Raw genomic sequence first — 17234 nt, 5'->3', positions numbered from 1 at the left:
GATAAGCAAGCTGGAAGCTTGCATGGGTGCATGCCAGTACCCGTGCCAATAGGAAAAGGCTACCTGGGGGCTAGGCCTGTTCAACCTGGTGGCTCCATCTTCTCTTTTCTTTGTCAACCACATGTACAGTAACGAGCAGGCAACATGGCGCCTGCCAGATAGTGATTCCATCTGCATAATAAAAGATTAGGGTGGGATGGTCAGCTTCTTCCTGCGCTATGTAAATGGTACACCCAGTCTAGCCAACCTCTGGGCCCTATGTAAATTAGACACTGCCTCCTCAAGCTCCTCTATGAAACCCCATGCATTTCACCATAGAACCGGAAGATCCACTGAAGGCCCCCTCTCTCTCTGTAGGAGAGAGAGCTATTCTCTTTTTGCTTTCTGTTGCTTATTAAACCTCCGCTCTTCCTTTTTTTCTTTTTTTCCCTTTTTTTCTTTTGTGAGACAGAGTCTCACTCCGTAGCCCAAGCTGGAGTGCAGTGGTGCAATCTTGGCTCACTGCAACCTCCGCCTCCTGGGCTCAAGTGATTCTCGTGCCTCAGCCTCCAAGTAGCTGGGACTACATGCTACATTTTAGTTTTGTTCCCTCACTTGGCTTTTGTGTCCTCTTTTCTCTCTGTCTCCTCCCTCATCTCGCCCTTTACCTCATTTTCAGGGTGTATGTGTCTGTGTACACTCATACACAGTGCCTGTATCTCATGGTGATAGGGTGGGGTGCCTGTGTCTTTGTCTCTCTGTAGCTTTCTGAATGTTTATGTCTTTTTCTGTTACTGACTCTAATTTTCTCCATTTGTCTCTTTCTCTCCTTCTGTCTCTTTCCAGATAAATGCTACCTGAAGTTACTTGTTGTCTGTCACAGCCACATCCAAAGGACAAACCAAGTAACTAAGTATTCCACACACAGTCACTGAAACATAAACCCAACCACTGCATTCACAACTCTGAAGGCAGCCCTGCTCTTGACCACATAGATCCTTTATGCTTTTATCATCAAAACTTTAGAGAACAGCTTCAACCACTGTTTTGAAAAAGTGTTAATGCATTGATTATTAATAGAGATTCGGGGCAAAAAACACTTACCTCTTCATCATTTTTGCCTCCTTCTTACTGGAAATAGAATTGGGACCAGTATTTAACAACAGGTAGAAAAAGTGGATAGTCCTGGGTCAGACTTCCCAGATATCATTCAGACAATCTTGAAGAGATTTGGGAAGTCTCAATACCTCACATTTTTTAGAGTTTTGACAGAGCAGAGACCTCCTTTTCAGTGTGAAATCAAGGCCAAATAGCCTGGAAAAGGAGATGATTGTAGAACTTGCATTTCATCTTCCTTCTTTGTGGAAAGGATGAAAAACTATCAGTGATATTTCCAGTCTCAGTTGCAGGGAGGGGCCTGGACATGGATCAGGTCCTGCTGATGAGAAGCCCTTGAACAGAGTGGGGAGGCAGAAGAAGAGGGGGTTGTCTTCCTGACAGGCGTGCTATGGCTGCAGGTTGACATGGCCGACCTCAGCCTTTCCCTTTCTAGGCTCCAGCTTTGTGGGTGTGAGGCTTTCAGGGATGCGGCCGCAGCAGTGGGAGCGGCAGCTCCAAAACTCTGAATACCAGCTAACTGGTGTGACTTTGATACAGTAGTGGCTGCCTGACTTAGTTTGTTCCATATGCTTGGGATAGGCCTGCTTTCTACCCATTGCACAAGTCCTCTTCACTCTAAAACCCGCTCTTAGTGGCCCTGCTCTGTCGCCTGCCACCGCTGCCGGGGCCCGAGTGGTTCACTGCACTGTGAAGACAGATCCCAGACGCTGGGAACAAGTGCCTCCAATCCCAGATGCTATGTCCAGCAAAGGCTCTGTGGTTCTGGCCTACAGTGGCGGCCTGGCCACCTGCTGCATCCTCGTGTAGCTGAAGAACAAGGCTATGACATCATTGCCTACCTGGCCAACAGTGGCCAGAAGGAAGACTTCCAGGAAATCAGGAAGAAGCATTGAAGCTTGGGGCCAAAGTGTTCATTGAGGATGTCAGCAGGGAGTTTGTGGAGGAGTTCATCTGGCCAGCCATCCAGTTCAGCGCCCTGTATGAGGACTGCTACCTCCTGGGCACTTCTCTCACCAGGCCCCGCATCGCCCGCAAACAAGTGGAAATCGCCCACTGGGAGGGGGCCCAGTATGTGTCCCGTGCACCACGGGAAAGGGGAGCGATCAGGTCCAGTTTGAGCTTACCTGCTATTTGCTGGCTCCCCAGATAAACGTCATTGCTCCCTGGAGGATGCCTGAGTTCAAGGGCTGCAATGACCTGATGGAATATGCAAAGCACCACGGGATTCCCGTCCTGGTCACTCCCAAGAACCTGTGGAGCATGGACAAGAACCTCATGCACATCAGCTGTGAGGCTGGAATCCTGGAGAATCCCAAGAACCAAGTGCCTGCAGGTCTCTATGCGAAGACCCAGGACCCGGCCCCCAACACCCCTGACATTCTCGAGATCTAGTTAAAAAAGGGGTCCCCGTGAAGGTGACTGACATCAAGGATGGCTCCACCTACCAGACCTCCTTGGAGCTCTTCATGTACCTGAACGAAGTCGCGGGCAAGCACGGCGTGGGCCGTCCTGACATCGTGGAGAACTGCTTCATTGGAATGAAGTCTGGAGGTATCTAGGAGGCCCCAGCAGGCACCATCCTTTACCACGCACATTTAGACATCAAGGCCTTCACCATGGACTGGGAAGTGCGCAAAATCAAACAAGGCCTGTGCTTGAAATTTGCTGAGCTGGTATATACCGGTTTCTGGCACAGCACTGAGTGTGAATTTGCCTGCCACTGCGTCGCCAAGTCCCAGGAGCGAGTGGAAGGGAAAGTGCAGGTGTCTGTCTTCAAGGGCCAGGTGTACATCCTCGGCCGGGAGTTCCCACTGTCTCTCTACAATGAGAAGCTGGTGAGCATGAACATGCAGGGTGATTATGAGCCAATTGATGCCACCAGGTTCATCAACATCAATTCCCTCAGGCTGAAGGAATAGCATCATCGCCAGAGCAAGGTCATTGCCAAATAGACCCCTGCGCAATGAGAAGCTGGGGCCTCCTCAATATGCAGCGCCCCCAAGTACAGGTGCTAATTGTTGTGATAATTTGTAATTGTGACTTGTTCTCCCCAGCTGGCAGTGTAGTGGGGCTGCCAGGCCCCAGCTTTGTTTCCTGGTCCCCTTGAAGCCTGCAAACGTCATCATTGAAGGGAAGGATGTGGGGCAGCTGTGGTGGGGAGCTATAAAATGACAATTAAAAGATAACAACCCCCCCCCCAAAAAACTGCTTAGTTTGGACAGTAAACTTAATAACCCTATCTCTAATTCTTCCAATAATTTTGTAAGTACCTAATTACCTGCATTCAAATTCTTTCTGTTTGAAACACCTAGAGTAGTTACTGTTTCCTTTATTGAATGCCAGCTGATGTCAAAGACAGACAAAACCAGATGGTGGTTAAAGGTGATAAAGACAGATTTTATTCAGTACTCTTGTAAGAGGGGAAAATAGCCAATGTAACCTGAGCTCAACTCTGCTGCAACAAAAGGTGGGACACTTTTTAAATACTGGGGCGGGCTGAAGGAAAGACACTGATGAGTGTTGAGGGGCATATGGTCTGTGTCACTAGGCTATCTAGGTTTGCTAGTTGGTGCTTATCTGGAGGAGAAACAAACTTCTTACATCTTTATGACAGGGGAAGTTGTTTAAGCTGGGGCAAGGGGCTGCAGATGTTAGGCCCCTACCTTCACACTGAGAGGAATAGTTATCTCCCTAATGTTTGCATTTCGGAGAGATGGCTGCCAGGTCCTTGAGGAGACAGTTTTGCGTGGTAAAAGGTTTATATCTCAAGGGCAGAGAAAGGATTTATAATTGCAAGCTTTCGCAGGCAGGCATTTTAAGAGGGAGCTGAGGTCACCGTAGGGACAAAATCTTAATCTGCTAGAAGTCATACTAGGGTTTGGTCAAGAACAGAGTCTTTGTCATGAATGTACCTAAGATCATGAGATTTTGCTTGAATTCCTTTGGGAATATACCATATCTCACAAGGCACGGTATATAGAACTTGATTTCAGCAGTCATCTTTTTTGAAAATGACTACCAGAGGATCAGTGTAACCCAATTTCCAAGACCAAGAGGCACCTGGAGTGAGAAGCTTTGGTGTACGTACTTACAAATATAAAACAGTCTTTTCTTTTTGTATTGCTAGGAATAGCCTTTTCTATTTGTAATAAAAACAGCTGTTCTTTTTCTACTGGGTTTTGAAAAGATATTTACTTCAATCTTTTTTTTTTTTTTTGAGACAGAGTCTTGCTCTGTCACCCAGGCTGGAGTGCAGTGGTACAATCTCGGCTCACTGCAAACCTGGTTCAACTGCCTCCCTGGTTCAAGCGATTCTCTTACTTTAGCCTTCTGAGTAGCTGGGATGACAGGCACGTGCCACCATGCCTGGCTGATTTTTGTATTTTTAGTAGCGATGGGGTTTCACCATATTGGCCAGGCTGATCTCGAACTCCTGGCCTCAAGTGATCTGCCTGCCTTGGCCTCCCAAAGTGTTGGGATTATAGGCGTGAGCCACTGCGCTGGCCTACTTTAATTTTTATCACCTCAATTTCTACTCATCCACATCCATTCCAACCAAGTAGAGAAGCAGCAAAGAATGATTAAAATATTATAGCTTGTGAATATAATGCAGACTGTGCAGGATCTTGTTTGTGACCTGAACATTGAAAAGGGACCTAAGGCACTGCTGTCCCTGGGATTAAGCCTCCACATTAAGCTTCCTGGCATTCTTTCTGAGTTTGGCCTGCTGGAGCTCACCGATCCTGTGTGCATTTCTGATCAACCGTCAATATTTCAAGGCCAAGAATTTGGGGATAGAGGTGAGATTTACTCCAAATCTCTAAATCATTTCCACTTAATACTCATTATTGTAGAAGGAAAAATTTATTTGTTCTCTGAAAGAGGCACAAAGCACATTTGATTATACCACTTTGCCTGACACTTGATTTATTTTACTAGTAGATCTGTTTTTAAAAATAGAAAGCAAATTATTATGCCTGAGTGACTTCAAAGCCTTCCCATCATTCCAGTTAGTAACCATGTTGCTCCCTTGGAGGAGAGAGGGGGGCTGAGGGTATGTGGGGTTGGAAAAGAGACAGGTAGGAGGGGAGAAAGAGTCAAAGAAATGACAAGGAAGGGCAAGTTGCCAGGAGCTCAATGGTTTAAAATTCTAGCCTGGATGCATTCCTTACTGTAGTTTCTCAACTAAATGAAAACTTGCTTGTCTTAGAAAGAAAATTCAGAAGATTACATTCTTGAGGTACGAAGTAAAAGATCAGACACATTCCACGGTGATTGGACTAGAATCTACAGAAAATATTTTCATAAAACATTTTCCACAATCAGTCCCTTTTTAAAAACATGATTTGGGGAGAGTGGTATAAACAAATAAAAAACACAAACATTTCAATATTGATTATTTTCCTCTTTATTTTGTTTTATTTTGAGGAGGCTGGGGAATGAAATAACGTCTTCAGAAACATATTAAACAAGTCAGTTCAAGACAATCTCTGGTGAGAACTAAATTATTTACTACTTTAATTTTCATAAGCTTTCTCACCATTAGTTTCATCTTCACGTATTATGTTTTTGTTAGACCAAAAAATTCAAGTATTTTGTTTTCTTTATGCACGTTTGATTTCTGAATTCTTTGTTTCTCCATGTAAGAGAGTAAAATAATCCCCAAACTAAGCCATTCTGCTAAGAACTTGGAATGCATGGTTTTGACTTCCTGTACTGAACTCTGTTTTAGTTTTCAGACTAATTTCCTTTGAAGAATGCTCCTCAGGCCCCAGTACTTTTCCTGAGTTTCTGTGTGTCAAACTTATTTTCTCACTCGACCTTACGGAATATCTAGGCTTATTGCTAAGAATTACAGATAACCCAGAAATTTGCAAATACTATCACTCATGTATACAAAATGAATCACACTTACTCTTTAGAACTGCATGGCTTATCACCTAATGCATTTTAAAGCATTGCTAGATTTTCTTCTTTTCTTCCTTTCTCTCTCTGCTTTCCTTCTTTCACTCATATACACAACAGTTACTATCAGCCAGACTGATAGTAGCTGGAGAGAGTGAAAGGCAAAGCAGCGTGGAAATATCACTAGTAAATCTGTAAGCTTTATCAGAAAAAAAAAAAGAGCGGAGTCCATAGACTTACCTAGTTACTGAAAATCAAATATCATAAGGAAAATGTCAGTGGAGATACAGCCCCAGAAACTGTGCTGAAAAGATCCATCGTTTGAAAGTGGAGAATAGGTCTTTTATAAGGTCTTAGCAGAAGAGGTACATTTGTGAATATCATGATTGGAACACATTTCCAGCTAAGTAAAAGGTGACACTTCTTTCTTCCTCCCTTTCTCTCTCCACTAACCCCACTACTTAATAGTTAACCCCATTAACTCCCTTAAATTTACCCATTACCACTGACTTTGAAGGAAGGTTTTGTCTTAGTTATGACCCCTCAAAAGCAGAACCAGAAAGCAGTACTTGGAGGTGGGTAGTTTATCTGGGGGGATTCCAGGATGCACAAAGGAAGGAGCTAAGAAAGTGAGTGAAGACAGGGAGTATGGACCTAGAACAAACAAAAAGGTCAAAATCTAGTTCAAAGAGAGCGTATTCAAGCCTAAAGGTTGAGAAGGGCCACCCAAGAGCATAGATTCAAGTTGCCCAGGATATACATTTTGGTTAGCAGCCTTCACAAGTGGGTTTTTAAGGAAAAAGAAGAGGCAGTTCCTAAGTTGTTTACCAAGATTTACATTAAGATTACTAAAGCTATTGGTTGGCTATACATTGTTCTTTGTATCACATATTCCAGGAATTGGAAGATTGTGGGTGAGACCGCTAGTCAGGAAAAAAATGCGTTTACTGCATTTTGTTTATTTCTCATCTTTGAAATGAGCAATTGGACTTGCTGCTATTTAAGTTCTCATATAGCTATAAAGAATTCTACATTGCAATATAAATGGGTTAGGGTACAGTGGGAAAGTCTCACAAGAAAAAGAAAATAAGTCTCCCAACCTGAAGATCTTTTATGACCACATACGTAATACTATGGACATTGGAGCACTTTTACTCAGGCCTAATGAGAATTTTCTAGGAGTACACAGCTATGAAGTGTCACATTTGAATTATTCACCCAAATGAATCAACCTGAATTTTTAATATTTTAATTTACACCTATTTTACACATTCACGTTACTTAGAAAGTCTGCACAATTGCATATTGAAACCTGGGGACAACAGAGGCAGTAGATTTCACTTTATATTTGTCAGATATAGTGCATTCCTGGCATGCATGTGATTAAATAATTTGGGGCAATTTTGCTTCGGATGTAATCAAGACAACATAAAACTTGTCAGCAGTATATGAGCCGTAAGAACTGGCTATGGCAGACCCCTGGGAGAGATAAATGTTTTATTTTGTCGTGTTTGGTATGCAGCCTCATTTTGATTTTTATTAGATTAGTCTTTTCTTTTGACTTCTTTTCTTGCAGGCTCTTTCTGAGGGCAACATTATAAGGCTTAAAAAATAGCACAGTGAGCCAAGAGAAACTGCAAAGGTACCGCTGTGGGATGGTGATTTGGATATAAAATTCTCTGAGCCAGGTGACATGTTTATGACGAACTCACTTCAGACTTACTCATTTAGTATTGGCACTATTTCAAGTAAAAAAAAATTCTCTTTTTCTCATCTTTCAGAAGATATTATTAATTTAAAAGATAGTTAAAAGGTTCCACGAGGTTGAGGACAAAAGCAGATGGCACATTCCAGTGTGTGTTTCTGTCCCCTGATATGGAATGGTCAGTGGAAGTCCTGTGGTTATTTTTTGCAGGGTATGACAAGCTATTGGACCATCTTGGACAACCATCTAGACCCTGGAGCCATTGTAGTTTGGATAAGGATGATTAAGTAAGGGGTGGGGGACAGAGAAAGATGTGTTGGGGAGGGGTATCGATATTCTTTCTACACGTTTGCACCCAAGTACCTGGGAAATCTTCTAAGGCTACGTTTATACATTACCTTCTATGTGTCAGACCACTGTGCCATGCACCTTCTTACGTTCTCCTATTTAATACTTTCAGTGAACGTTTGAGCAAACTCCTCTCCCTGCAACCAGAATTTCCCCAAGTTTTACCTGTCTGAGGGCAGAGATGAAGTCCTGTTAACACTAACACCCAAATTGCAATGACCTTTTGCCCCTTCCTGTGTGAGAACAGCCCTTCCAGTCCTCCCCTATGCGTGTCTCGGGAGGGTCAGAAGCAAGGCTGCTTCCTTTCTTCCACGCTGACTCCTGCCTTGTTGTGGTCAGCACTCCTCCTGCTGGAAATGCTTTCTTCGAGCTTTACTGCCAACTAGATCTTCACTGGGCTGGGAGCTGTCCTTGGACCCCTTTGCCCCAGATCTGAATTGAGGGCAGTGGCAGCATGGGGTGCTGTAAAGGGCAAGAGAGGTTCAGTGTAGAGGAGGGCTGCACTCCATCTCTGTGCAGCCCCTTGAAGTACACAGCTGGTGTACACGGCTTATACTACTATTTCTCAGCTCCCCCATCTCCCCTGCCCCACCAATTATTGCTTGTCCGGCTTCTGTTCCCAACTCTTCTCTTCATAGGGACTCAGGTCACGGGAGGAGACAGAGGCCGTGCCTCTTTAGTTTCTTCCTTTTCCCTATCCCTTCTTCTTTCAGGCATCCTAGCACTGCCCTTTCTCCTCTACTTAGCCTTCTTTCTTTAGATCAAAGATCAAAAACTCTCAAGCATTTCAGCTCATGCAGTGAACATCTGAAGGGATCATGGATCCACCAGTTCCGTAGGTGACCATACTCATTCCACAGACGACCCACTTGGGAACCAGCTGGGGAAACCAGTTAAAACAGTTCCCGAGCTGTGATGGAAACACAGGGCAGTGACCCCAGAGGGCACCCCACTTTCCAACGCACAGGGTTGGACATTTCCTTGTTTCTGACTCAGCTCACTTTAGAAGACTTTTGTCATCAAAAACCATTCTCCATACCTAATATTTAATGATTCTGAGGAAAGAGAAATAAGAAGCCTAGGAAACTCTTCTGAATTATAATGCTTGAAGACTTCGTGTTATTTGAAAATTAATCATGTGCAGGGGTACTGAAAGGCATCATACCAAGAAAATAGTACCTACAGAACAATGGAATCTGTCAGAAGAAACTTCCATTTTCATGACACTTTGAAGGAGGCAGTGATTTATTATTTCCAGATATATGATTAATTTTTAAATGTTTTTAATTATGTGTTTTATGCTTTGCTGAACAAGGCACTTTAATCTACACATTGTAATTTGCTGGAACATCTGAGTTTGCTTCACAACTCAACTGTTTCAAGTTTCACGAAGGACACTGTGGTGCCCTGATCTCTGGCCAAAACTCTATGGTCTGTGTTCTACTCTGCAGCCTGTGACAGGTTACAACCACATTTACAGTAGAGAGGCCAAGACCAATGCAGTTTCCTTCTCTTCAATGCTTTGAAAATGTTTGCATTGCAACTGCCACTCTTACTCCCACTGTGCTTAATGTCCCTGACAAAATATTAAGGCACCAGAATTAAGACAAAATATTAAGGCACTGTTTAATAGTAGCACAGGCTGTAATACCTTATCGGTGCTTTTAACTTTTAAAGCACTTTGCTCACATCATCATATTTTATGCTGATAACAATTCTATAGCTTGTAGCTGTGACAGATATGGATTTGTTGTGAGTCATGCCCAAGATCCTCTACTTTGTTGGTATCCTGAGCTCTTTCATTGGACTCTGCTGAGTTTAACAGATCTGATCAGAGGCCTTGATAGAATGACTTGGTTAATATTTCTATCATGTTGAAAAGCCATTTAGAAAAAACTGACAGCAAAGTAGTCATTCGTTTTTGCATTTATTAATTAAAACATATTTAAAAACATGTATTATTTATGTCTGTGGATATATTTAGGAAAAAACAGTAAAAAACCCTCCATTCTTATGGAGTTTATATTCTAGCAAGCAGTGAGTCCACATGCAAGCCAAATAAGTTGGATATGTAATATGCAACATGATGACGGCGCCAAGGAGAAAAATAAAGCAGGGATGGGGTTGGCAGTAGGCTGTAATTTTAGACAAGGTGCCCAAGGGTGGCCTCACTGAGAAGATGGCATTTGTATGAAGACTCAAAGAAGAAAGACACAAAGGAGGTTAGATTTATGTAGTTCATCTGATCGCTTATAATTTTTGAATTGCCTTCATATTTATGTCATTTGGACTTCACCAGGGAGAATATTTACAGATGAGAAAAATAAGCGTCAAGGATTTTCTAAGTTCGTGCAGCCAATTAGGGTCCAAGCTGGACATAGAATTAAAAAAAAAACCCATCTCTGGTCCCTGTGGTTTCTATTGTTCAAACTCTGCCTCTGTAAAACAAGACTGAACATCTTTTGGTGGTTTATAGAAAAATGGGTTTGATATTTTTATAATACAATTAAAACCCTAATATTTAAATAAAGAATGCAGGAATTAAAGTCTTTTAAGAACTTTTATCACACTTGAGTCATATTCAATTACTCAAATTTGGTATAATTAATTGTTTTAACAACTTTTCATTTTGTCTACTTAAATTCAATTACATAAATTTTATTAAGTACCAGCTATGTGTGCCAGAAATTGTTCTGTCCTGTGAACAAAAGAGAAGGCTACAAAAAGCCTGCATAGTCAAATGAGCTCTCAAGGAATTCATTATAATACTTTTTGTGATCGTGACAAGTTAAACCCTTGAGGTCCTCATTCCTGGGGTCTTGGTTCTGGTGATGGCCTATGGGACACGAATAATTTTTATTCTGTATCCTCTTCCTAGGTATAAATCTTCAGGAGGTGGGTCCTCTGTTCTGGCTTGTAAAATCTCAGAAATATGGGTGTGGCTAATTGTTCCTGTTAATATTTTGCTTAAGATCATTGGAAAACAAAATGCATAAAGATGTTCCCCAACCCCTTTGACGCACAGGACAAATAACAATGCTTTTGGTAAATGAAAAGATTCCTTAATTGATCGCATTTTTAAGAAGGAGAAGAATGAAGAATGCAGCTGCAGTTTTCTTTCCATAGTACTGAGCACTTTACGCAGTTTTTTTTTTTTTTTTTTTTTTTTTTTTTAAAGCTAAGTAAATGGGCAAGTTTTACTGGATTTGCACATTGCTCAGAATTTTGTGGTACCTAATAGGCAGCAACTTGGCAATGGTTTTCTAAGTTGCAGGACGGCACTGTATTCACCCCAGCCTCATCACCAGGCCTATGGGGGAACTGTCAGCAAACACAGGATGCGTTGTTAGTCTACCTCCTTGCTGTCAAGGTAGCTAGAAATTGCGTTTTTACCAAGCCCCTTTGAAAAACAACCACTTCATTAGGCAGCGGGCATGCCCATCAACATCAACTGTACATCCTATAGAGTTCTCGAAGCCTCCTAGCTTGCCTCTCTCCCTCCCAGTAAAATAAGCAATTTTCTCTAACTATGCCCACCGTTGTCCCTGTTTACTGAATTAGAATTGCCAGGTTTGGCAAGTGGCCTCCTGCAAATGTTGCAGCCACAAGTGGTTCTTGTCGCTCAGCTGCTGCGGCTCCCATGGCAACAGACGTGTTTATATTCACAACATTATTCACCTTCTTTTTTTTTTTCACCTTTGCAATTCAGGAAGAAGAAAAACTGACACGTGAAAAGGGAAGATAGTGCCTTGAAAAGGGACAAGAAAGGAAAATGATTTTTAATTAGAAGAATTAATACAATATTCAATACAGTGGAGTATGTTTGCCTTTAGAGGAAAGCAGTGAAGGCGGGGGCTGGTGGCTTTGTGAAAAGGGCTAAAGTATTTTAAAGTCAGGAATAAACAGATCTCACTTCAGGCTTGAATATAGATAAAATAGAATATATTAAGAAGGTAAGAAGTGCTCTGAATTCAACTCAAGGAAAAGATTGTACATGAAGAAGTGGTTTTCACATCATCCCATAAAGTTCTTCCTCTCTGATCTTAAGATCTTTGGACTCTGTCATTGAACTGGTGGAAATAAATTATTTGATGCTCACGTGCTTCAAACACTGCAGAGCAGGATGAATGCAGTTTCTCTGTGAAAACCCATGGTCTCTGGCTATGCTCTTCGTGCGTGTTCCCAAAACTTACACTTAGGGTGAGATAACTTGCAGTTTGAGGAAAGTCCCCGGTTATGCCTTGGGTCTGAAGTGTTTCTACTCATTTATACCTGGAAATGGAAACTGAGACCCATTTTTATCCCTGTAAGTGTTCTGTAACTGACCAGTAAGCCAGTTGCAGGCAACCGAGTGCCATAAAATCATTTTTCTTCATGCAGCTGAACAGGAGCTAAAAAATTTAAAATATGAGTAAGTTATTAACCTCTACTTAATTCACTCTTAGAGGAGGTGGGTACTGGGGAGGATTCTTTGATTTTCTTGAGTCGGGTGGTGAGAAGAAAACGCAGAGATAAGGGGTAGATTTCTGGGGTATAAATCTACCAAGAAAAAGTACATCTGTCAGAGGACTAATATCCAGAATCTACCAGGAACTCAAACAAATTAGCAAGAAAAGACCAAACAATCCTAGCAAAAAGTGGGCTAAGGACATGAATAGACAATTCTCAAACGAAGATATACAAATGGCCAACAAACATGAACAAATGCTCAGCATCACTAGTGATCAGGGAAATGCATGTCAAAACCACAGTGTGATACCCCTCACTCCTGCCAGAATGACCATAATAAAAAAAATAAAAAAAATAGATGTTGGCATGAATGTGGTGATAAGGGAACACTTCTCCACTGCTGGTGGGAATGTAAACTAGTGTACAACCACTATGGAAAACACTGTGGAGATTCCTTAAAGAACTAATAGTAGAACTACCATTTGATCCAGCAATCCCACTACTGGGTATCTACCTAGAGGGAAAGAAGTCACTATATGAAAAAAATACTTGCACATGCATGTTTATAGCGACACAATTCGCAATTGCAAAAATATGCTCATCAATCAATGAGTGGATAAAGATATTGTTATATATATACACAATGGAATACTACTCAGCCATAAATAAGAGTAAATTATTGGCATTCGCAGCAACCTGGATGGAATTGCAGACTATTATTCTAAGTGAAGTAACTCAGGAATGGAAAACCAAACATCATACGTTCTCACTTGTAAGTGAGAACTAAGGGATGAATATGCAAAGGCGTAGGAATGATATAATGGGTTTTGGGGGCTCAGGGGAGAGGGTGGAAGGGAGGTGAGGGATAAAATACTACAAATTGGGTTCAGTGTATGCTGCTTGGGTGATGGGTGCACCAAAATCTCACAGATCATCACTAAATAACTTACTCATGTAACGAAATACCACCTGTTCCCCAAAAACCTATGGAAATAAAAAATAAAAAAAATAAAGTTAGTAATAAAAATGTAAAGAAAAAGTATAATAATAAAAAAAGGAATACTTCTAATTGCTGTGTGATATAATTCCCCTTTTGCTGACTTGCCAAGCAGCCTTAGTGAAGACCTTGTTATTTTTCAGTGTTTATCTTTGAAGTTGAACTTTTTTTTTTTCAGTTATGTCATTATGGTGATATTGGCAATAAGATAAACTTGGAGTTTTTCTTACCCCTATTAACTGTCAAAACAAATGTCTTGGCATCCCACATTCATAGAACTTAACTTGATTGACTCGGTTCTTCTCCTAGATAATTACGTGAGTATCTCAAAAACAATCCATCAGGCTTGAATTTTACACAGTATCCATGCCTTCTTATTTTAGTTTACTGCCTCTCTGTTTCCTTAGAAATGTTTCCATTTCTGAAATCTCAGAGCCATCCCTGAATCCTTCTATCTAAGCTCAACCTATTTCTGTATCAATCTTCGCCACTTCATTAAAAGGCATCAACATCCTCCTAGCGGTTCAACCCTTCCCCAAAGCATCAGCTTCTGTGGTAGGTAACAGGTGTCTATAAATTCTTTGTAGCTCCTCTCATCAAAAGGTACAATCTATTTCTCAGCTCCTCAAATCTGGACTAGCTTTGTGATCCTTTGACTAGTAAAATGAAGTGAAAATGATATTATATGAATTTTAAGCCTAGACCTTTAGAGATCTTGCAGCTTCCATTTTCCCCATTGCAGTGTTTCTCAGCCTTGGCACTATTGCCATTCTGGGCCAGATAATTCTTTGTGGTTGAGGCCTCTTTTGTGCATTGTAGGATGTTTATCAGCATCCCTGGCCTCTATCACTACGTGCAAGTAGCAAGTACTGCCCTTCCCTTTCCCAAATTGTGACAACCAAAATGTCTGTAGACATTGCCAAATATCTCTGGGGAATGGGGGCAAAATTGCCCCAGTTAAGAACCGTGGCTTTATTGGAATGCTGCTGCCATGTGAACAAGGCTGGGCTGGGTTACTGGAAAACAAGAGCAGAGATGAACAATTCCAGTAGGGCCCTTCCAGCCTGGCCATCACACCAGCAGGCTACTCAAAGCAGCTGGGCCAGCTGTGCGTGGCCTGAGGTTGAATTCAAGTTTCATTTGTTCCAAATGGTTATCCAATTGTTTCTGCACAACTTATTTTCTTTTTATTAGGTAGAGTATACATATGTGGTCTTTTCTTGGGCTGTCTATATTATATTATTATTATTCCATATTATTCCATTCGTTCACTTGTCTTTGTATGTTTCTTGTAAAACTTGATATATGATAGTTTATGTCCTCTTACTAACACCACCACAATGACCACCTCTCCTTTTTCTCCTTTAATAGTGCATGTGCTATTCTTGATTCTTTGCATTCCCCATACGTTTTAGAATCAACTTGTTATATTCTCCCCAAAATTTGTTGTGGTTTTGGTTGGTAATGCATGGAAGACATTACTAGACAGACTGATATCTTTACAATATGAACTATTTCCATCCATGAACAAGATTTTTCTCCTACATTTTCTGGCCATCTTTAATTTCTCTCCATAAAATTTTATACTATTTAGTATAGCACTCTTCTTGTATTTGTTAGATTTATTCTTAGAGAGTTGATATTTTGATGCTATTTTAAATGGCATCATTAAAAAATAATGTTCTCAGCATTTTGCAGCTGCAATATATAAAGGCAATTGATTTTGGTATTAACCTATATCCAGAAACACAGCTAAATTCAGTTATTTATCTTTTTTTTTTTTTTTTTGAGACATAGTCTCACTCTGTAGCCCAGGCTGGAGTGCAGTGGCACAATGTCTGCTCACTGCAACCTCTGCCTCCCAGGTTCAAGCGATTCTCCTGCCTCAGCCTCCCAAGTAGCTGGGATTACAGGTGCGTGCTACCACGCCCGGATAATTTTTGTATTTTTAGTGGAGACCGGGTTTCACCATGTTGGCCAGGATGGTCTCGATCTATTGACCTTGTGTTCTGCCTGCCTTGGCCTCCCAAAGTGCTGGGGTTACAGGTGTGAGCCACCACGCCTGGCCCAGTTATTTATCTTAATATTTTAATTTTAGATTATTTTTGGATTGTTTTACACATATAGTCATAATATATGCAAATATTCTTAAAACATATTTCTCTTCATTACCTTGCTTCACTTATTGGGAGCTTGGTATAGTTTTATAGTGGTGAGTGGACTAGTTTTAATAGCTTGATATGAATAACCAGTAAGCTGAAATATTATATATACATTCTGTTATATTTATGCATCAGGCAAAATAATAATTCCCAACTTTGGAACATCTGGGAAGTTTTCTGTAAAATTCTAGATGATGGTACTAGTAAAACTTGTATATCCTGCTACTACTTGGGAAAGACATCTGTTATTAGGTGAACTTTCTTTGGTATTCAGTTAATCATTTGAATCACATCGAATTTATTGAAATTTATATTAAGTGCCAGATGTTAATTGTTCATTTTTTGTTTTTATTATTAATTGGCACACAGTAATTGTGCATATTTGCAAAACACAGAGTGATTTTTGATACATGCATATGATATGTAATGATCAAATCAGCATAATTAGCTTATCCATCACCTGAAATATTTATCATTTCTTTGTGTTGGGAACATTCAAAATCCATTCTTCTAGTGAAAATATAAATTGTTGTTAATTATAGCCATTCTACAGTGCTACAGAACACAAGAACATATTCTTTCTATCTATCTCTATTTGCTGTAATTTTGTATCTGTTAACAAAACTATTTCCTCTTCCCCTTCCCAGTCTTAACTATGTACCACTTTCTACTTCTGTGAGATCAACTTTTTTAGCTTCCACATGTGGGAGAGAACATATGGAGTTTATGTTTCTGTGCCTGGCTTATTTGGCTTCACATAATGTCCTCTAAGCTCATCTATGTTGCTGCAAATGAAAGGATCTCATTATTTTTTATGACTGAGTAGTATTCCATTGTGTATATGTACCACATTTTCCTTATCTATTCGTCTGCTGATGGACACTTAGGTTGATTCCATATCTTGGCAAATGTGAATAATGCTGCAATAAACATGAGAGTGCAGCTATCTCTTTGATACACAAATTTCCTTTCCTTTGTGTATATATCCAATAGCAGAATAGCTGGATCATACGGTAGTTCTATTTTTAATTTTTTTTTTTTTTGAGACAGAGTCTCACTCTGTCACCCAGGCTGGGGTGCAGTGGTGCAATCTCAGCTGACTGCAAACCTCTGCCTCCCGGGTTCAAGCAATTCTCCTGCCTCAGCCTCCTGGGTAGCTGGGATTACAGCCATGTGCCACCATGCCCAGCTAATTTTTGTATTTTTAGTAGAGACGGGGTTTTGCCATGTTGGTCAAGCTGGTCTCGAACTCCTGACCTCAGGTGATCCGCCCCCCTCAGCCTCCCAAATTACTAGGATTACAGGTGTGAGCCACTGTCCCCGTCCTTATTTTTAATTTTTTGAGGAGCTTCCATACCGTTTCCATAATGGCTGTACTAATTTCCATTCCCACCAACAGTGGGAAGTAAAAGTGGAGTTCCCTCCTTTTCACATTCTCACCAGCATTTGTTATTTTTTGTCTTTCTGATAATAGCTATTCCAACTGTGATCAGGTGTATCTCACTGTGGGTTTTTTTTTTTTTTTTTTTTTTTAACAGTGTCTTGGTCTGTTGCTCAGGCTAGAGTGCAG

At 41.0% G+C, this 17234-nt stretch overlaps 1 pseudogene; it reads left to right on the top strand.

Annotated features, from left to right (window-relative positions):
• Positions 1 to 1836: 1836 nt before the first annotated feature.
• On the top strand, positions 1837 to 3050 carry LOC116472251 (argininosuccinate synthase-like; annotated as a pseudogene).
• The last annotated feature ends 14184 nt before the right edge of the window (positions 3051 to 17234 follow it).

The sequence above is a fragment of the Hylobates moloch genome, unplaced genomic scaffold (genome assembly GCF_009828535.3).
Source record: "Hylobates moloch isolate HMO894 unplaced genomic scaffold, HMol_V3 SCAFFOLD_8, whole genome shotgun sequence".
Lineage (NCBI taxonomy): Eukaryota > Metazoa > Chordata > Mammalia > Primates > Hylobatidae > Hylobates > Hylobates moloch.
This window is presented reverse-complemented; position numbering and strand designations above follow the sequence as displayed.